We start from the raw sequence: 21,828 nt of genomic DNA, 5'->3' as shown, positions 1-21,828 counted from the left end.
GATGGAGTGTCCTTGAGCTGGACTCTTTCTTGTATGGCCATGGACAGACCCGTGTTTTTTTTCCCTGTGACCCAGAGACTGTATTTAGGGGGAGGCAACACCTCGGAGTCAAGAGTGAAGCAGCAGCGTGAACAGAGACGGCTGAGGAGGGTGTGGGATGCCCTCTGTCTCCATGGGGAGGAAGATCGCTGTTCATGAGGCCCCTCGGCCCCAGGGGGTGAAATCTGGGGGGGACTGGTGTCCCAAAGTTGAGAGGTGAAGCAGTGGTGAGAACAGAGATGGGTGAGAAGGGTGTGGGATGCCCTCTGTCCTCAGAGAGGGTTTGAGATCTCTGTTCACGAGGCCCCTCGGCCCCAGGGGGTGAAATTTGGGGGGGACTGGTGTCCCGAAGTTGAGAGACTGCTGCTTCTGGAACTGGGTGGAGCATCTTTAAACGGGGAGCCCTAAAAGCAGTCCTGGCTCGTGTCCAGTGGTGAGAGCATTAGACATGGGGGGGAGAAGTCACGAGGGCCGATGTTCTCTGTGCGGGGCCATGGGTGACACGGAAGCACAGGAGGTTTTAATTGTGCTTCCGGGGGAAGCCTATGGTGCAAGGGGGGACTCCTCTCTCCCTGATGGATTTGAGGGTGAATTGTTTGAGGGGTAGTGAATCTGTGGAGAAAAGGGAGGGGGGAGGAGGAATGTATTTGGAGGGTTTTCATTTCTTAGCTTTGTGTGTATGTTCCTTTTTAGATATTGTAATGAATAAAGTGTTGTGGTTTTTCCCTCCATCCCCCAATGGGAGCCTGCTTTGTTCTGTTCCCGGATCACATCTCACAGCAACCATTTTGGAAATACACCCTTTCATGGGGGCCCTGGCACTGTGCCAGGGTCAAACCATGACACTACTATTATAAATGACTACTCCAACTCAATAATTAATTAAATTTATGAAGTTATCAAATTATACATTTGGAATAAACCAGAAGCTAAAATTGACTCTGAGCCGGGTGATCAGAGTTGGGGAGATTTAGGATTTGGCCCTTTTGCACCAAAGTCCCCATGGGTTTCCAAAGAGCATTTCTCAGAGGGTCCCTTTTATGCAGTTCTTTGTGCCCTGGAAGGGTTTCTTCTTTAGCATATTATCACGGTTTCTGGAACTGGTGGATAATTCCTGGAATCCTGTCAGGTAAAAAACTTTCTGGGGAAAACTTATGATGCTTATCAATATGCCTCCTGCTGGAATCTGGTCAAAGGAAAAATCCCTTGGAATATACATTGGAGTATATGTCTCTGGAGACAGTGTCTCCCTGCTATTTGAATTTCTATCACTTAGTTTGTGGTTGCTGGTGATGCTTACCAAAATGCCTCCTGTCAGAGAAGAGAAATCCCCTGGAATGTACATTTCTGGGGACAGCTGCCTTCCTGTTTGAATCTCTATCATTTAGTCTGATCACTGCCTTTTTGGCCACTGGTTTTAGTACACATAATGCTGTGGGTTTTTTTAATTTTATTGCATTAACCACCAGTTATTTTATAGTTAATATTACACCATCCTCTCCACAGTTTTATCTTAATGGCTGATACCACAGCCCATCTCTTCTTTTGCAAGATAGAAAAGCATTACCCTCAAAAACCACAAGGATTTCCAAAAGTAACCAAAAGAATTTATAACTGCATTTAAAATAAAACAAACAAAAAAAGAGCAGGTAGTTTGCACTAAACAACAAATAAAATAGAACTATTTGTAAGGTTTACATGGAAGAGAGAACTTGGAACTATTTACATCCTGGAGACCCAGTTAAGGCACTTGGTTCCAGTCTGGGTCACTGTAAATTCTGACTCATTCCGTGCATGATGTCAGGCTGGTTCTTGGTCCCCTCACTTGGCTTTGTTCAGCAGCAAACTCTGGAACAAAAGGAGCAAGAGAGAAAACATTTGGTTGCATTCATCCAACAGGCACACCTGGCAGAACACAATCAATGACTGGAGTGATTTTACTACAAGAGGAACTGCAAGACTTTTTGACTTTCAGCAGCTGCCTCTTTCTGCAGAGGATTTTTACAGACTGCCAGCCACTCAGCTAGCCACATTGTGTTTATTTTCTTTTGCAAGTTTGCCAGCAGATCATGGTAATGCATCCCTTTGCCCAGAGGGGCCCACAAACCCTGGTGTTTTATGGAAAATGACAGTGCCAAGGCCCCATGGGATGGCAGGTTACAGCTTTTCAGTATTCCCCACTGCTTGTACCACAGGACAATGCAACATTTGTAATGATTAAAGTGTACAATCAAAAACAGATCAGCAGCTCTAGGAATTCCTTCTGGCCAATACTGATCAAAGGCCCAGCAAGGAGTCAAAATTCAAGTGCTGTTCAGCTGTAGCCAAGAGACTCAGCAAGTGCTTCCCTGAGAGGGCAGCTCTGCCCCATCCCTCCCTCTCTCTTTGCTCCCAAAAGAAGTGCTCATGAGGAAGCAGAGGCCGGGGTAGCTGCAGGGCCAGCCCTGGCTGCTGTCTTCAGAAACTACAGGCAGGGCTGCAAAACAAACACTTACTGTCCTAACTTCCGGTCTTCTTGTCTTGGCTTCATGTGGCACAGAAGGCACTGGAAAAGGATTCTTCTCATGCCCTGCAGATCCCTGAAAAACCACCGAGAGAAAGCTGCTCAGAGAGAGATGCCTAAAGCAATTGCAAAGCCAGGCTTTCCTAAATTCCCAGAGAAAATGTCCATTTCTCCCAGGCATAGTCTATGCACCAGGCTCTCCCCCTCTTGCCTTCTTTCCCAGCAATGACTCCAATAATTGAAAAGCAACCTTGGCTTCTCACCTGGCAGCTCATATTGCTTTGCACCATTCAACTTCTCCCAAACACAGAGAAATTCAGCAGCAGAATTCCTTGCTCAATAGCTGGGAGTGCAGTGAGGGCTGGAAGCAGGAAAATGATCAGGAAAAAGCAAGCAGTTAGAAGGCAGCTAATGCACTGTGCACAGTCTGGCCTAAGACAGAACACTGACACATGCTCCCTCACCCCCAACTATCATAGACCCCATACCACAAGCCATCATTAAACTGCCAAATTTTTTATAAAAAGCAAGTAAATTCTAATTTTTTAACCCATAAATGCAGCAATTTCCTCCGAATTATATACAACCTAAGGCCCAGATTGCAGTCCTTTTCTTTTTATAAACACACTCCTTTTTATACACACACTCCTTTTAGTTGCAGTTGCCTACAGTCAGAAATGGTCACTTATCTGAGAGGATGTTTCTGCAGTGCATCACACAGCACGCCTGGGTTGCAGGAATACTCCCACCAGCTCTCCTGGATACCAATGGTGATGGCCTGGGATTGCTCCTCGGGGTCTTCCTCCACTTTCCTGTGCTTGGCAAAGAATCCATCCTGCTTCCTGGCAGGGTTATCCACGGCAGGCAGCTCCAGGTTGTCAGTCGCAGCTCTGGGTCACGTTTGGGTCATCGTGGTCAAATTCAGTTCAGTTGTCAAATTCAGTTGTGCAGCAGTCATGGCTGGCAGTGGTGACAGCAACACATTTTCCCTCTCAGTTTGGAATGAGTCTTCTGATGCTCTGGACAAGAGAAGCAAATTCATGACTCTGATGTACATAGAATGTAGGCATTTCTTAAAAGCTTGGCTACATCCTGCCATTCATGGTGTTGTTTCAGCAATGCAACTCTTTCAAAGACGAGGGACTTCAAATAAGAGGCAGCTTGAATTGTCAAAGACTTTCACATTCAATAACAGAGTGGCCTAGCACATCTCTGATCATCTGAAATCAGGGGGTCCATGGAATTCTGGCAACAAGAAGCAGCACCAAGTAGCTCTCAACCTTGTTTCACCACTGGTCATTTGCACCATTTGCAGTCAGCTTTGCAAAGTTTCCAAGAACACACCAAGCAGAAAATCCCAGCTCATGGACTGCAGCATCAGAAGAGCAGGAAATGAAGTTAAACGCAGTGAGAAGGCTCAGGTGTAAGGCTGCACTTCTTGCCTGACTCTGCTGTGCATGGCACAGTCCTCTCACCTCTTTCAGCAGCCACTTTTCCCGTGCTTTGGTCCCTACTCACTGCACACGTGCTCCCCAGCTGCTCTGCCTTGGCTCAGCTGATGCTGCACCAAGGACCATTTGACACAGAGCACAGCACCATCCCCGACCTGCTCCAGAGCCCTCTCTGCCCAAAACTACCTCCCACCCTTGCCACTCCAAAAGCCAGCACATGACTAAGACAGCTGCTCATTTTCCCTGAGGGAAAGGGAGGAATTCCAGAATCAAAGCTCTTCCATTCCTAATGCCATTGGAACATCCCTTCTCCCAGCCAATCACCAGCCCCGACACCTCTGTGCTTTCAGAGAATGTCAGAAGGGAAAGGCTCCCTACCCTGACCCACCTACACCTTCAGAGCTGCTTTCTGCACTGGGTGCTGCTGTGGGAATTCTTAAAATCACAGAGTTTTAGGAAAGCTACAAAAAGCAAACCTCAGAGACAAAAAAAGCTACAATGAGAGCTAAGCAATGGCCCTAAGATTTATCAACAGAAAAATTACAGAAGAAGTAGAAAACTAGGGACAAATCAAACAATAGTCTGTACATTAACACTTGTCCATAAGCTACAGAGAACTATATCTAGCAAGATATTAAGAAGTTCTAAGCTTAATACTAGAGCTCTGTGCAGTGTCTTTTAAAGCTTATCAACAGGTATTATACTCAAAAGAAGCAAACTTTTTGAAAAAAAAAGACATGTACATATAGTAGTTATATAGAACTACTGTCAAGATGCTTTTGCTTTGCGTCATTAGTCAAAAAAACTTTTAAACTAAGTTGTAACATTAAGTTCTTTTTCTGCTACCAAAAATGTAAACTTCTTCTAGTTGTCATAACCATGGAATAAGACTAATGCTAAAAAATAAACTTAAGACATGCTCCAACATGGGAACAACAATCCCATCCCAGTCATCATTTCTACATAAAGCCCCAACCAACAGCAGCTTCCAGCATGCAAAGGCCAATCTGCAGCAGCTGAAGTTGCAGAAGGCACACCATGTTAGAAGCAAACTCTGGAGTGTCTGGACAGGAGATCCAGTTCTTCATGCTACCCTTCTGAAGAGAGACTTAGATTTGCACATCTTTCTTACATCCCATCACTGCATACTCACTTCAGTTGATTGGAGCCTTTGTTGGCTGAAAGCTGAAAGTATTTGGTTGGGAATGTTTTGTCTCATTCCTTTTTCTTCCTGGGAGTGTCCCCTTTGTCTTCCTTCTAGTAGGAAGAATAAAAAAAGGGAAAAAATTGACTCAGGTCATAAAAGATTACCTAAAGTACAGACCACTACAGCTCACTTTGATAGATTCTGGCTGAAAACATTAAAAATAACACACTGGAAGTCCCTTGAGAGGAGAAGCATCATGGCTCCACTGACAACCTATGAAGGGGAAACTCCACTTGGGTTTTTCAAGCACCACCTTGCTCATTGTCCAAACCCACTTGCCCTGGCCCCTCTCACCTTCTTCTTTCCAGGGGACTCCTCAGGACTCCTCATGGCTTTCCTCTTCAAGTCTGCCTTCCTCAAAGGCAAGAACAACTTCTTCTCCACAGGAGGCAAGGGCACTTTCTCCCTGTGCCATTCCCCAGGCCTGTGGCTACTGGGGATGAGGGCATCACATTCCTGAGCATGTCTCAGGAGCCTGGCATCCAAAAAGCCTTTGGCCTTGGCCTGCTGGGAGCCCTTGTCCTTTCTCTCCTCAGAGGGCTTGTGAAGTGCCGGCTGCAGGGTTTTTTTAGTGGTGGATTTTGGCTCCTCTGTTTTCTTGTCTCGGGGCTGGTGCTTGCAAGACTGGTCTCTGACCTCCAAAGGACCAGGCTCACTCTCCAGTTTCAGGACTTTTTTCCATTTCTCATGCACCAGGGGCTTGCTGGGCCTTTTGATACCCACAGTCTTCCTGGGCAAGGCCTCCTTGGTGTGCACAAGAGGCTTCAGAGAGCTGTGTGTGCTCATAACGTGAGATTCCTGCTGAGCCTGAGTCACTCGGCCAGAGGTCTTGTGAAAATGCTTGGTGGTTTGGCCAGAGTTCTTGTGAGTGTCCTCGGTCACTTGGCCACAGCTCTTGGGAGGAGGCTCCCTTGCCTTGGAGTGGTGCTGGCAAGAAGTGCTGCTGATGCCCTGCTCCTGCTTTGCACCCTCCTCACATCCATTCCCACGAGCAATTTCCCTGGGACCTTCTCTTGCCACTAATCCTTGCTTTCTCTGGGTCACCAGGTTGTCAAGGCGCCACTTTTTAGCAGTTGATGGCTCAGGCTGCCAACAAAAGAGAAAAGAAGGATTCAAGACTGGTGCCTTTTGTGACTCTTTCTGTCCTAGCACAGCTCACCAGAGCCCAGGAACTCTTGCCCAGAGGTCATCAAGTCTGGCCTTTGGCCTGTGAAGAAATGACTCTAAACCAAGCAGCAACAAATTTGCTCCTTGAGCACCATGGATGGATATGTGAGGAATACAAAACCATAAACCAGTCAGTGGCAAATACCTAAGCCTTCATTGCAGTGAGAGGGGTCTTACAAATCAGTATTTCCAGGGCAAATCTGGCAGAATTTGGTAACAGAGTACCACATCTGCTTCCTTCCTAAGACACGGCACTGCAGTGGGCAAGGGGCTGAGGAAGCAGCCTCTCCATGGTCCCTGAATTCACCTCACACACTGGCAGGTCCAGCACCCTTGGAAGGTTGTCCTCCTCACTGTCACTGCAGCTGACCTCTCTGTCACACACTGAGGAGCTGTGGCACTCCCTGGTGCTCCCTGACTCCGAGCTGCTGGGCTGTGCTGCTGCCACCCTCTTGTGCTGGGACTGGAGAGCTCTGCAAGGCCACCAGGAGACAAAATTAGGAAGCAGAGGGGAAGCATTCCATTCCACTATTCCATTCTACTCTATTTATATTCCACTGACATGGAAGCATTCAAACCTAAAACTGAACCCTGTGTTTGGGCACTGAGAGCAGAGGGGAGAAGGCCAGAGGAATACATTGCCTTACTCAAAATACAAAGTACCAGAATGAAAAATTGCTTGCAAATTATCAAATCTCAAACTCACACCCATTCAGACAAACATACACAATTCCCATAGCTTATAGAAATTTTTTCTCCATCGCACGCTGCAGCTAGCTATATTATCAGCATATAAAGTGAGATTCCTAGAATGCTCATGTGAAATACTATATTTCTTTGTGTTTCTTTTGAAATAAAAGAACTACAACACATTTTTGAAAACCTCTACTTGGGCAATTGAAGAAAGTTTTACAGCAAAGGAACTTGAAAATGTCATAGTAGATCTACACAGTTTAGGTAGCTGTAGCATTACTTGTCCTGCCAGGCACCAAAACCATAGCCAGGAATGATCCGATTCAGCTGGTATCCCTTGGCATTTATCTCAGCCTCAGCATTATCAGTAGGTTGACGAGTGCCAAGTGGGACAAGATGTTAAGCAGCACAGACCTTAAAGGAAGACAAAAACTTCAGTCTGGTACACAAAGACTTAAGAGGTTTTTTCTTCTCTTTTGTTATGTTTTGCTTTTTATCACAGCCAGTGTAGTCATGACATGGTTTAGTGCACTTGGCATTGCTGGATTAACAATAGGACTTGATGACCTTCAAGTGCTTTTCATACCTTAACAATTTAGTGAGTCCATCACACAATAACATTTTTGCTGTTGGTGAAAATTCCCTGCAATCAAGTTTGCTGAGAAAAATTTACTAATAACCCAAATTGTTGTGCATTCCAAGTTCTTCTAAGTAACTGCCCAGCAGAGGATGAGAACAGAGCCTGGTTACTTACAATGCTCTTGGCTGAGAACTGGGCAATGTTTCTGAAGCTGTGCCAGCCAGCTCTGGAAAGCAGAAATGAAAAGGTTGCATTTATATGCCTCCCTCAGAGCGTATATTACCCTGTGGTCTCTCAGCACCAGACTCAAGAGGAGTCACTTTCTTCTAGGGAGGGCTTTGCCACCAAGATTGTTCATCACTCCAGATGGGAATTCCTTAACTCAATACTGCTTGTCCTCTCCTGAACTGCTACGTTGAGCTCAAGGTAATGAATGGTCAGAGTTTCCTAAGCCATTCCTAAATCCATCCCTGTTCAGCAAAGCAGAGGAAATCACCCTGCTTCATCAGTAGGAACACTTGATGGTCTCTGCTACAGAGAACACACAAAATTACCTGACAGCACACAAAGAACTGTGTTTACTTTGCACTTCTACTTACTCTGCTTCTGTGCTGCAGATCCATCAGGTTGGGATTCCTAGAATAAAAGGACAAAGGAGCTTAGCATGGAGTTAAACAGCACATCTACTGACATCAAAACTGTGTTAATGGCACCTTATGGGCATGTGCATTTTTGAAGAAATCTTTTGAAAACACTCTAAGAGCTGCCAAAGAGCTGAGCTGGATTTCTGCTCAGCAGAAAGGTCTCTTGTCATTTATCAGAAGGCCTGGCATAAATGGGCTGGGTCACCTTTGTTGCCAATGGAAGTTTGGAAGTCTCTGCTTTTGGAGGCGTCTGGAGATGGGACAGGAGAGCTGGCAGTGAGCTGCTCATTTCCTGGAAAGAGAGGGAGAGAAGCAGCTCTCAAAATGGATTTTGCCCCCACCCAGTTTGTTAATGTATGTGAAACATTAGCAAACACAGAGATCTTCTATTTATGAGCACTTACCCTGAAAATTTCTTCAACTGATGGCACATCAGAGGGCTTCTTTATCTGAAACAAGAACGAGGAAAACAGCAGGAGTTTGTTTGGGTTTGTTACTAATTGGCAGGAACTCAGCAATCCTTTGCTTACCAACAACTCCATAAATGTATTGCAGATGTGCAAGAGTAAGAATGAAAAAGGCTCAAGAGTAAGAATGAAAAAGGCTGATCTAAAGGAGAGTTAACAACAGAGACCAGGCATGGACAGAGCTGAACCCAGCAATGTCAGCTCCTCTTACTCTTCCTGCTCTGAGATGTCTGTCTTCCCTTTGCAATCTGGCAATCAGGGAGCACTGCTTCCATCTCTAAACTACTGCTCCTCCTCCTACTGCTCTTTATTACTATTACTAATTTTTGAAATGATTATAATTGTTTTCGTTATTATTATTATCATCATCATCATCATCACTACCATATCCTTATTATCTGTAATTTTAAAATAAAGTATGTTTTTGTAATCTGCTCCCTTTATGAAACTGCACTTTCCCTAAGCTGCTGTTGAAGCAGTTGTTCCTTGCCTGCAAAGGCACAGGCTGCATGTAAGACTTGTGCATAAAGCCTCAGTAGTTTAAAAAACCACTAAAGCAGTTAGAAATAATAATTGCCAATTCTTCTAAGACAGTTCACAAGAGACAAGAATATTTGTCATTTAGACATATAAAATCAGACTCTTTCTTTACTGAAGTTAACAAAAAAACAAACCAAAACCACCTGGGTATAATGCAGCCCCACACAAGGTACAGCTTCTGCTTGGTTTCTAACTCTCAATACTGTTTATGGTCAGGGAACTCAGGCAGGTCTCCAGGCAGGCTCCTTCTGCCAAGACTGGACTTCTGCTCAGCAGCAAGATCTCTTGTCATTTCTTGGAAGCCCTGTAAAAAGTGGGCTGGGTTACCTTTGCCTGCACAGGAAATTTGGAAGTCTCTGTTCTCTCAGGTGACTGAAGGGATGGCAGGAGAGGGGACAGGGGGCTGCACATTTCCTGCAAAGAGAGGCAGAGAAGCAGCTCTCAGGACACAGAGGGAGTTTCACCCTTCCCAGAGTCAGAGGGATCCACCTCCCCATGGATCTGTACAGGCTTTCCCATGGAGATCTGCTACTGAAGAGTACCCACCTTCAATATTCCTTCAATGGACTGCACAGCAGTGTGCACCATGGGCTGGAACAAGAAAGAGGGAAGCACTGTCAGTTTGTTTGGGGATTTTCCTCATTGATAGCAAACAAGCATGCACTCAGTCAACATTTCCTGACCAGCAGCTCTCAAAATGTCATGCAAGTCCATCCATCATAAAATGCTAGTAAGGAATAACAGTTTTGTCTGAAGGGCACTGAGGAAAAGAGACCAGGCACAGCAAGAGCTGAAACCACCAGTCACCTCCTGCAAGATCATTGTCTGGCTTCCCTGGCAGTCAGGAAACACCCTTTCCATTGTTGACTTTTTATTCATCTTATTAAGAATGTATGTTTCTGCAGCGTCCTCCCTTTATTGAATATAATTTCCTTTACCTAGTAAAGTAGCAGCTAAGCTCTGCCTTCAAAGGCTTCAAAGGCTGCCTCTGCATGTGAAAGAGTTGAGCAAAAAGTTTCATTAGTTAAGAAAAACAGTTAGAAAATATAGTTTTCAATTCCAGAGAAATTTCCAGTTCAGTTCTAGAGAAGGAGTAATATTTGTCATTCACCCAAATAATACGAGACTCATTTTTCTGAAGTAAAAAACAAAACAAAATAAAACCCCAACCAAAAAAAACGCCAAAAACCAAACGACCTTGATTGAAATGCAACCCTTGTAAGGTGCAGTTGGTTCTTGGCTTCCAGTTCAGAACACTCTTCCTGTTCAGGTAACTCAGGCTGGCTCCAGGCTGGCTCCTCCTGCCAAGACTGAGCTTTTGCTTGGCAAAGCACTTGACCATCATCACTTGGCCGCCTGCAAAGGCATCCCACTACTTCTTACACACAGCACTTGAACACAGAAAAGGGTTCAGCCTTACAGGCACAGGAGCTTTTCTGAAGGACTAAAGCAGAGACCACAAACTTCACACTAAGCCCAGCTCATGGACCAGCTCTGCAAGGTTGCTTTGATTCTGGTGAGCATTTCTGGCACAAGGAAAGCACCCACACATGGAGCTCCTGCAAGATAGAGCAGACTACTTGTCTGTTTTCAGCCAGCTTCAAGGGAGAAATCTTCCTATTTCCTGAGAATAGCAGTGACTTTAAGTTGTCCTCAAATTCTGCTTCTCGCCTCCAGACTTTGCAAACTGCAGAGGAACACAGCTTGACTTGCCCTTTTTATTGTTTGGTTGGGATTGTTTTGACTCTCCTTTTTCAACACGCTCCACGGAAGATGCCCCATTCCTGTTCCTTTCTGCACACTGACACTCCCTAATTCTTGGCCCTGCCATGAAGCCTCTGACACATCCCAGTCTGTCAGTGCAGGCAATACCAGGCTCCCGCTGGGGCTGAGGGGCTCCTAAAGACACGAACTAGGAGGTTGGCTTTACAAACAGCTTTGTTCATGTGCTGGGAGAAGAGGTGAAACCTGGCACTGGAGCACAAGAGATACATCTGAGCTTCATTGATGCACTATTTTCAAGGCTTCTCACAGCTCCTTTGGAAAGATGCCTTCAAGTGACTGGAGTGATGTAGGAAGCGAAGGTTCTGCTTTGGGCAAGAGGAGAAAGAGCTGTTCAGTGTCTCTGTGAAGGCAAAGTGAGTCCCTGCATGGTTATCCCCTGTGGATTAAGTCACTCTGCACTGCATTCTGCTTGTCTGTTCCACCTGGAAGCCTCAAGGTTTCAGTGCTGCCAGGAAAAGAAGCCATCAAGAAGGAATTCCCAGCTTCAGGTGACATGTGCCTTAGACACTGAATGAGCCAAACTCCTGGCCTGGAGGAAATGGCTTGCTGAAGGGATGTCCAGGGATGTGCCAGGAAAAATCCTATTTGGCGTGTGGCTGTTCAGTATAACTGAGGCCAAAGACTTTAATTCCAGTGGATTTCAAAGCAGCAGGAGGAGGGAAGAACAGCAGAGTTTCTTCTGCTCTAGACCTCTTCACTGTCAGGTTCCCTGCAGGGCATGAGTCTCCCCACAGCTCTTGTTTCACCCAAAACAGCAGGGAGGGGTGACCTTTCATCCCAAGACCCCCTTGATCAGCCTTGCCAAGATCCCTTCTCTGGCTGAATCTTTCTCCTGCATGCAGCACAGCTCACGGGATATTTCCTGAGAGCCAAGGAGCCCAGCCCTGTTGCCCAATCACCTCTCCCATATTGAACACCCAGCACACAGGCCATAGATGCAGGGCTGCAGCCTCACTGTTTCTTCCTCCTCCTCCCTCTCCAGGCTTCAGCACTGCAGGGCTGTATGATCAAAGACAGGTTCAAGTCGAAGGAAGGAAATAGGATATCAACAGAACTGAAACAAGCAGAAAATGAAAGGACTTTTCCCTTACAGAGCCATTGTCCAAAACAACCATGAAGAGAAACCAGTGACTCAGGGGCCAAAGTCAGAGATCCCTGCTGCAGACGAGGATCATTCAGCATATTCACTTCAAGTTTCATCTCTCAGCTCTTAAATGGACTCTTCCTGGAATGAAAACTCCAGAAGGGCTAGACAACGATGCCAAAGGACAAGTGGGAACACTGCCAGGTTTAGCACTGAAGTCCAGGAAGGGTTTATTAAGGAGAAAATCTAGAAAGGAAGCAGAGGGCAAGAAATGTCTGATGCTGCTGCAGAGGTCTCAAGGGGACACCTGAAGAGTGGCAGTATTTAAGGTCTCCTGTCCTGACTGCCCGCAGACAGCAGAGAGGGTGAGGCAAGGGGCTGTGGGAGCAGCCTCTACATTTGATTTGCATTCACCTTAGGTGCTGGTGCTCTTGGAAGTGCAGACATTGAGGAGCTGTGGCACTCCCTGGTGCTCCCTGACTCCGAGCTGCTGGGCTGTGCTGCTGCCACCCTCTGCTGGGACTGGAGAGCTCTGCAAGGCCACCAGGAGACAAAATTAGGAAGCAGAAGGGGGCAAGGTTACTTACTTATTCTATTGACATGGCAGCATTCAAAACTAAAACTGAACCCTGTGTTTGGCCACTCAGAGCAGAGGGATGAAGGCCAGAGGAATACATTGACAGACTCCAAAAATAAAGCATATATGAAAAAACACTCTGGGAATAATAAAACCTCCAACACCCACACAGCCAGACAAGAATGTAAACAGATTTCACTGCTACATTGTGAAGCTGCATTCAGCCAACTCAAGTTGATAAAAACTACCAAAACAGCCCAGTGCCTTTCTGAAAGCCCCAACCCCCAAAAGAAACACTTCCATTAGAGGGTAACAACTTTCAGGATGGATTCTTGGTCAATACAAAACCAGAGGATCTACAGACACACCGGGGGTGAGGAGGAGAATAGAATGGAGCACCAGGGGAAATACAAGTCTGGTTCTTAGGCCAACTCCAGCATGCCTGGATTGTTCATTTCTAATGACACCCTTCCTGAAACCCTCACAAGAATGAAACCAATTAACAACAGCAGCTCTGAGCAGCATGAAACCAAAGGCTGCAGCTTCAAGGGAAACCAGGAAGCCCTTCCCTTCTCCCCCTCAAATGAAAAACAGTGTTTTTGTTCTAGAGGGTAGTATGGGAACACAACTGTACCTTGGAGGAGCCAGTGAAGAAGACGGCTTTTCCACAACCTGTTTTGGTCACAAAAACAGAGAGGAGAGGAGGAGGCAAGGTTAGCTGAGGGAACTCAGCCCAGTGCAACATGTGGGGATGATTTCAAGGCATGTCTGTGTGCCTGGAGTAGGCACCACCTAAAAGCCACTTGGTCAGCAGCACTCTCAGCACTCCCACTTCTGGCTAACACTCTCAGATAATGCTTGTGCTGACAATCAAGATAAAATGGGCTTTGTGCTTCCACTCAAATGACATGCTTCAAGTGTTCCTGAAAAACATCACATTGCAGATCACAACTGAAACACAAGTAGGAGTCCCTGAAGCATTCCTCTGCCTCCTCTGGCTCAAATGTGTTACAGCTCTACCCATACAGAGCCTACTGAAAACAATGGAAAAGAGGCAAGAGAAGTTTGCTGCCACATTGGCCCACTCAGAAACACTCTGAGGCACAATGGCATCTGGTTCTCAGGAAGGCATGGGGCTGGATGCCCTTTGTTTCCCAAATGGAAATTTGGAAGCCCAGACGAGGCAGCAGGTCCAGAGCCTTTGGACAAGGGGAGCTCAGGAAAGGCAACCCCCAGCTTGAGGGAGGAGCAGCTCTGGCTGCCTGGCATGAGTTGTCAGTCTGGTCCTTGAACTGCTCTAGGCAGCGTTACGCTCACAGACTGAGAGGAAGGCTGATCTTACAACTCCAGCTTTTATCCCTACTTCTCCTCAGCCCAGCCCAAAACACACTTTCAGGGAGGGCAACGTCTGCTGAGTGAGCAGGAGTTGAACAATGTATTTTTTCCCCAACCATTTCTTTCATGTATGCAGAACATGAGCAAATACAGAGATCTATTATGGAAGAGACCAAACTTCAACATTTTTGCAGTGGATGGCACATCAATGGGCTTCTTTTTCTGAAACAAGAATGAGGGAGGCAGGAGGAGTTTGTTTGGCTTTTTTACTAATTGACATGGACACAGCAGCATTTGGTTACCAACAATTCTAGAAATGGCATGCAATTCCATTCATAATCCAGTGCTACTGAGGATCAAAAGGCCCATCTGAAAGGGGAACTGAGAATGGAGGCCAAGTGGAAAAGCAGCTGAAATTCCCAAAGTCATCTCTTCTTCCTTTGAGGAAAAGAGGAAATCCCTTTGGAACCTGGCAGGCTGGAAATATTCTTTCCATTCGTAAACTACTGCTGCTGCTGCTACTACTACTACTACTACTACTAGTACTACTGCTGCTGCTGCTGCTATTTATCATTACTGTGATTATGATGATGTAAGTATGTCTGTGAAGTCTTCTCCCTTTATGGAATTCTACTATTATATTATCAAGCAATAAACTTTGTCTTCAAAGGCACAGGCTGCCTCAGCATTTAAAAAGTTCTGCAAAAAGCTTCCTTAGTTAAAAGAAAAACAGCCAGAAATAATAGATCCCAATTCTCCTAAGCCATTTCTAGAGAAAGGGGAATATTTCTTATTCACCCAAACAAAAGGAGACTCCTTATTCTTCTGAAGGCAACAGCAGTCTGGACAAGACACTGACTTCTGATGTTTCTGGAATGATGCCCCACAGTTTATGCAAGTTCTGGCTGACTTTAGGCATCCACTTGTTGCCCCTGCAGGATTTGCAAATCCCCGACTACCATTTCTCACTCTTCCCTTGCTTGGCAAAGTGATGGATTTAGCAGCCAAATTTGGAGCAGTGGAGGTTCTCCAGGGGTGCTCAGAGACACACTATGGAGAGAAGTTAACTTTGAGCTACCCCAAAGAGCTGAGTCCACGTCCAGATGATGGCAGAAGCTGGCAGGGACTCCAGCCCTCCCTCAGAAACACTTTGTCTGACAGAAAAACACTCCTTCCCCTCCCTCACTGCACTCTCCAAGGAAGATGCAGCATCCCTGCTCCTTTCTTCACACTCCCTCAACTGGGCTTGCAAGCAGCAAGGAAAAACACTGCCCATTGCTGGGAGCCTCAGGGCTGATTGCAGCACTCTGCACTTTCAAGGGTTGGAAATCCACACTGCTGCTTCATCTTTTTGGCATGAAGCATGGCTCCTGCAGAAGGCAAGGCCCTGCAGTGCTCTACTTCTCTCAGCTGCCTCCTGTTTTCCACATGATGTTGCCTCCAGTCCTTTGCAGCTGATCAAGAGCATTTTCCAGGAAAAGCTGGCTGCAGCCTCCAGCTTTTCCTTCTCATTCCAAAGCCAAACACAATTTGAAAACCATCTCCATGGCCATCCTACACCAACTGCCGTGCTTCAGCACTGTGGGCTTCTACATTCCATAGGGCACAGCAACATCCCAGTGCTGATGGATCAGCCTGGCAAAACCCCAAATTGCACCTGGCAACCAAGTGCCTTTGACCTCTGGGGAGGCTGAGCCATGAACCAGGCAGGGCCTGTGTGCTGCTCCCTTGGCCTTGAGGGACTGCAACAACAGAGGACCCCAACAATGGAACTCACCTTGACAGGCTCAGGAAGGATTTCAGGTTGTGGAGCTTTGGCTTCTGACCTCCCATTTGAGAGAAGACATTCATTGCTGGCACCGTAGCTCTGCTCAGGCTTAGGTCTGGTGCTCAGTGATTCTGGTGAGGATTCTCTCCATATGTCCTCACATGGATTTGTCTTACTGGAGGCCGGCCTGTGACTGGAGGCCTGGGAATTGGATTGGGGCTTTTTTGGGATCCATCTGGGATTCAGATGGGACTCATGGCTCAGGAGCACCTTGGAGTCCACATCGCCCAGCAAGTTCTTGATGCGCCTTGACAGCTCATCTTCTTTATCTGTCTGCAGCACAAGAACAGAGAGGGGGAAATGTCAGAAACAGCCCAAGCAAGAGATCCAGCTCAGCAAGAGACATTGCTCAGCATCTTCATGGAATCACCATGCATCCCCACAAGGGCAGTTAGGCAAGCTCAGTGCAGCAGATGGGAAGATGTCGTGTTTGCAGGAATCAGGCTCTAGGCTGCTACAGCCCATGCAGAAGGCACAGCTCTCCTCTCCCACCCCAAGCCTCCTTCCTTCTCTCCTTCCAGCCTGCACTCCACTCCCATTACCTTGTAGGGCTTGGCAAAGAGGGGAGTCTTCTCCAAGAATGGATCTTTCTCCTCTGGAGCCACCTGCCTCCTCCGCCTCTCTTGCTCCAGAATACGGAGCAAGTCTCTGTTGTTCTTCCACCTTTCACACAGAGACACAGAAAAGAGACTTAACACTCCAGGCCCTGTATATACTCCCTGCAGAAACGGGGCCTTTCCCACAAGGGCACATGGCCAGCAGCAAAGCAATGTTGAAATCCTCAGCATGCTGACAGTGGACAGATCAGTTCTGTCCACTGTGTGCTGTGCCCCAGAGCTATGAGACACACAGGGGACAGCACAATCCTTCTCAGGGAATGCTACTCCTGATCCCAGCCTCCAAGAAGGCTGGGAAGGGAAGGATTCTCCCCCCATTTCCTTGTGAAAGGCAGAAGCAGTCACTGGGCTGATCAGCACATGAGCTGGCAGATCCAATTGCAATGATTAATGGGAGAAAGCGCCAGTCTTGTTCTCCTTCAGACCTCTCACCCCAGTCTCCCCCCTTGTGAGTCAAACAGAATCTTCTGTTCTGAAGGTGTTTCAACTCTCAAGGCATGAACTTTGCCCACTTTATTAACAACCTTGGAAATTCATTCTGGACTTCAAACATACATTTGGAAAGCTGCTTCCCTAGGAAATCATGGAGCTGCATTTAAAGGCATCCTATCAGCGTAATTAGAAAGGAGTTCTCAGGAATTCAGAAAACACCAGGTCAAATCCCCCTGTTCCTCCTCAGCCACATATGTATGTACTCAATCACGGCTGAGAAAACACAAGAAAACAACAATAAAGTGTCCCAGCATGGAAAGCCAGATCCTTTAAACTGTCCCTGGCCTTTGAAAGACTACTGCAAAATGGGGCAAACTCTGGCTCTGATATTTATGGACATCGGGGAAGGAAAAGCATGCAGGCACAGCGGATGCAGGTATCTCTATCTACTCTACTGCAAAGTCTTTGTACATACAATTCATAAAGTCTTCTTTGCAAATGAAATTCCCTAGTGTCCCGGGTTGCAAGGGGGGAGCTTTGTCTGCTCCAGCAGTGACATTTACTCCAATACCACACCAATAATCAGCTCCTGAAAGTTTAATCATTCCTAGAGCCGAGGCACAGCTGCCTCATCTCATCCTGAGGGGCTGCCACTTACAATCAACAGGTTTTTGCACTGGATGGCATTCCTAATTCAGAGTCTATGAGTCTGCTGTCTACTGAAATGCCCAGACTTTTTAGATAAGCCTGTAGATCTCCCGGTCTCCCCAGCCCTGGAGACACCTTTGCTGCCCATGTCTGGCCTGCCCTTGAAGGTGTTTGTCCAGATGCTCTTCAAACCCTTTGCAAACCTGAGCTCTGCTGCCACTCAGAACCCTGCACATTTCCCTTAAGGTCAGGGAACACTGGAAGCTTTGGGAACTGCACCTCCAGGCTTTGCACCAACACGCCCAGCACCTGGGAGCCTTGGTGCAGGGAGACTGCACAGTCCCAAGCCCTCCATCTCCAGGGCGAAAACAGCTCAGCACTGCAGATTTACAAATAGTCCTGTACTTGCTGCAGCTGCTCCTCACTTGATGTGTCACCAGGAAAACCCCAACAACCTGACTGCTCAAAGAAGCAGATGAAACTGAATGCCTGCCATGAAACATCACCTCAGTCCTCATCATCTTCAAATATCTTTTGACACAAGAAGTAAAAATTCACACAATTCGCCCCCATCCCAAAAAAACGCAACTCGTGCTTTGCTACAGACTGAAACAGGAAAATACTCCTAGGCCAAAAGCATCCTCAACTGCAGAGGGGAGTGCCCTGGCTCCAGCAATAAGAGATTGGCTTCAGAAATTTCAGCAGAGAATCTGTCCTGACCCAGGATCTCATCCAGGCCTGGGTCTGTAACAGAAGCTCTTAAAATACCAATGTGCTCTGAAGCCACTCTCACTGGCAGGCAATCCTTACTTCATTTCTCCCACTCTGGAATGCTGATTCTTGCATAGCAGGGGGAATTCTTTTTCTAAACCATCACAACATTCAGCACAGCACCCGGGAAGCCAAGATTACATCAAATTAATTCCTACCTATTGTCTCTCTTCTGCTTGTCCGTCGGTTCCATTAGGAAGCCTCAGTTGGAGTCAGCTTCTCTGGAAGAGAACAAACAGATATTCACCATCTGCAGGAGTTCATGCCTAAAGGGGAGGTCAAGATCTCCAGGGACTTGCTGCACTCAGAGCCTGGAGTGCCCGACTGGGACTCATTCCAGTGCTCCTAAACAGAAACCATCCAAACACAAGGATGACACATAGCTGAGAATGGGAGAACCAAGAGATCCATTTTCCCCTTCCCCCAGCAGGGATGCTGCATTTCAAGTGAGCACTGACCTCCAGATTTGGCCAAGAGCATAACAAACCAGGCCACTGCTACAGGCTCCAGGAAATTTAGTTCCATGTTCAGAACAAAAGTGCCCTAAGAACCCTGCCTGTAGACAATTAAATGGGCCCCACATGAATGGCAGCATTTGTGGGAAGAGAAAGGAAAGAAATGGAGGGTAAAAAAAAGCCATAAAAAGACAGTTCTAGATGAAAAGATAACAATATTCCCTCAACAGATGCAAGAGGGAATCTTGCAATGCAGGATCTCAAAAAGCCACAAAAAGGACTGAAAACATTTACATTTCAATTGGTGATATTCACTTGCAGCACTGCAAACTCTGGAGGGAGCAGAATCATTTCTCTCTGGGGAGGAGGCTACAGGAGCATCCTGTGATGGCTTCTGAACCACCCCACTGGCACAACTGGTGTGAAACAGACACTTGTCCAACCTATCCTTGAATGATTCAAATATTCTGGTGGCCACTGTTCTTATAGACACATGATTACAAATATAGATACAAACAAGGCCACTGTCATTATAATGGCCTTGAGTGTTCAAACTGGAAAAATTATCAGTCAACAGCTTTGGTTTCACTTTGGCATGTGGCTGTTTCCACATGGGCTTTGCAGCCTCCCTCTGGAGTCCCCGGCTGTGACCGTTCAACTGCAAGAGCGGCCCCTGGCAGCTGCTCCCACTCCCAACGGGGCAATCCCAGGCCCCAGCTGGAGCACCTGCTGCAGGCAGTGCCCAGGAAAAGCCCAGAGTTCCCCCTGGCACCCATCTGCTGCCTCTGCCCTCAAGCCTCTCCCTCTCCGTGCTGGCACCTTTTGGCAGCACGTGGGGCAGAAGCCAGGGGCCTTTGGGCTTCCCCTGTCACCCTCCTTTCCCAGGGATTGCCTGGCTCTCCTGCTCTTCAGAGACACTTAGCATTCAAGCTGAATCTGCAGCAGCAAGCCCTCCTGCAACCTTGCCCTCTGCACTTGCAAGGGATTTGTCCCGCTGCAAGCTGGAGGAGAATAATGCTAAATATTTGCATCCAGAAGGCCTTGAAGGCCATTTGGCTGGTCAGTGACTCTTTCCCAGCAAAGTGCTGTCAGCTGGCAGAGGCAGGAGCAAGAGCCTGGCTTTGAAGCTGTTCCTGCTGGTGCTCAGCGCTGCAATGCAGCAGAGACAGCCGCGGCTGCTGTGTTCGCCCCCTGGCAGCAGAGCGCAGAATTACCTGGCACAAGCCTGCGGGCTTGCGGGCGAGGAATGTCTCCGAGCGGCAGGAAAGGCGCTGGAACAGGCTTTCAGGCCGAGCAGCGCTCCCCGAGTGGAGCTGCGCTCGCTCCGCGCTGCTGCAGCCCGCGGGCGCTGCCCACAGGCGGCTCTGCCGTTGGCAGGGCCCGGGTGCCGGCGGAACGTGCCCGGCCCGGCCGGGCGGTGTCCCGGTGCCACGGGGGCTCAGCGGGCACGGAACCCTGCTGCAGCCTGCCCGCAGCCCCGGCTGCACTGCGGGAACCCAGGCCTGCCAGGCAGCAGCACACGGGCTCTCCCCACGGCGGAGCCAGCAGGGCCCTGTGCCACCGAGCCCCCGGGCCCTGCCGGCACCGAGGGAGCCCTCAGGGACCTGAGGTGACAAAGGCTCTCCTCACAGACAGGACACCTATTGCCAGCCTCTGTCCCACCTAACCCAATGGCTCCATGTGACCTTCTGCACTCTGTGGAAATAAAAGCTTTCCTTTCACTTCACATTTCTTCTGTTTTTATTACAAAATTGTCTACTTCATCCTCTTTAAATGCACAGTTTGGTTTTAAAGGACATAAAATCCCATGTTCATTTTTCCATGCTTAATGCTGGTGTTCAAGAGAAAATTTAGGGGTATTTCCTTCTGGCCTTGCAGCACTTGAATAAAAGGTCTCCTTGGTGTGCAAAGGAGGCTTCTAGCTGTTGCATTTCTGTGGGCAGAGGAGTGTCCTGAGGAGCTCTGGCCACTTGGCTCTTGTGAGGAGGCTCCCTTGGCTCGCTGTGCTGCTGTGAGGAATTGCTGCTGATGGACCGCTCCTGCTTCTTGCCCTGCTCCTATCCATCCCCACAGGCAATTTCCCTGAGACTCTCTCGTGGCACTGTGGTCTCTTCTCTGGCTGCAATCTGGGCCATTCTTTTTTTTTTTTTCCTTCATAACTATTTTATCCCAGCGGCATTACTGCCATCATTGATGGCCTTCATCACAGCCAGTAGTGTACCCACATCTTGGTGTTATTTTTAAAGGAACTATTTCATTTCTGCTCAAGAAAAGAAAAGAGACAAATGCCAAAACCAATCACATAAGGCCATGTTTTAAAATGATGGAAAGCAGTATGTAAATAAATTCATTTTATTCCATGATTACCTGTTTCTTCATCTAATTTGATTAATTCAGATAGTTTGATGCTCTGATATGAAAAATGAAAGACATGAAAAATGTCTTCCTTTCTTCTGCTGCTCTCTACATTTGAACACCACTGGGAGAATTCTTGGCATCCTTTAGGATCTATCCTCGTGGATCCCTTCCAGCTCAGAATATTCTATGATTTTTGACCAATCTCCCAGTACTTGGCACTGCTGAGGGTGCATCTGGAATGGTGGGCTCAGGTTTGGGACCACACTGTGAGGCTGGGGCACGTGCAGAGATGGCACTGGAGCTGGTGAGGGGCAGCTGAGGGAGCCGGGCGTGTTCAGCCTGGAGCAAAGGAGGCTCGGGAGGCAGCTGCGGGAGGCTGCAGCTGCTGCAAGAGGCTGCTGCTGTTCTCCCTGGCAGCCTGAGGGCAGCTGCAGCCCCCCGGCTCAGAAGGGCTGAGCAGCTTTGCCAAGAGCTCCCTGCCACATCCCCTGTGGGAATGCTCAGAGCCAGAGGATTTTGGGAAAGCTGTAAAAGGCAGGCCTGAGAGACAGCAGAACTGTGATTAGAGCTAAGTGGTAGCCCTAAGGTTTGTCAGCAGAAAAGTAATGTTAGAAGTAGAAAAGTAAGGAGAAATAGAACAGTGGTCA

The 21,828-nt window shown here is 47.5% G+C and overlaps 1 protein-coding gene and 1 long non-coding RNA gene across 2 annotated transcripts in view; both read right to left on the bottom strand.

Annotated features, from left to right (window-relative positions):
• Positions 1–21,828, bottom strand: part of LOC135287573 (zinc finger and SCAN domain-containing protein 2-like) — a gene marked incomplete at its 5' end in the record, with an annotated part of 231,189 nt that overhangs the window by 148,079 nt on the left and 61,282 nt on the right. The gene's annotated exons all lie outside the window — the stretch shown is intronic.
• On the bottom strand, positions 1,625–5,213 carry LOC135287643 (uncharacterized). Its single transcript, XR_010351199.1, has 4 exons — positions 5,147–5,213; positions 2,806–3,561; positions 2,535–2,618; positions 1,625–1,887 (listed from the first exon to the last, which is right to left on the bottom strand). It is a non-coding gene; the product is annotated as an uncharacterized LOC135287643 (long non-coding RNA).

This window comes from Passer domesticus, chromosome 30 (genome assembly GCF_036417665.1).
Source record: "Passer domesticus isolate bPasDom1 chromosome 30, bPasDom1.hap1, whole genome shotgun sequence".
Taxonomy (NCBI): domain Eukaryota; kingdom Metazoa; phylum Chordata; class Aves; order Passeriformes; family Passeridae; genus Passer; species Passer domesticus.
This window is presented reverse-complemented; position numbering and strand designations above follow the sequence as displayed.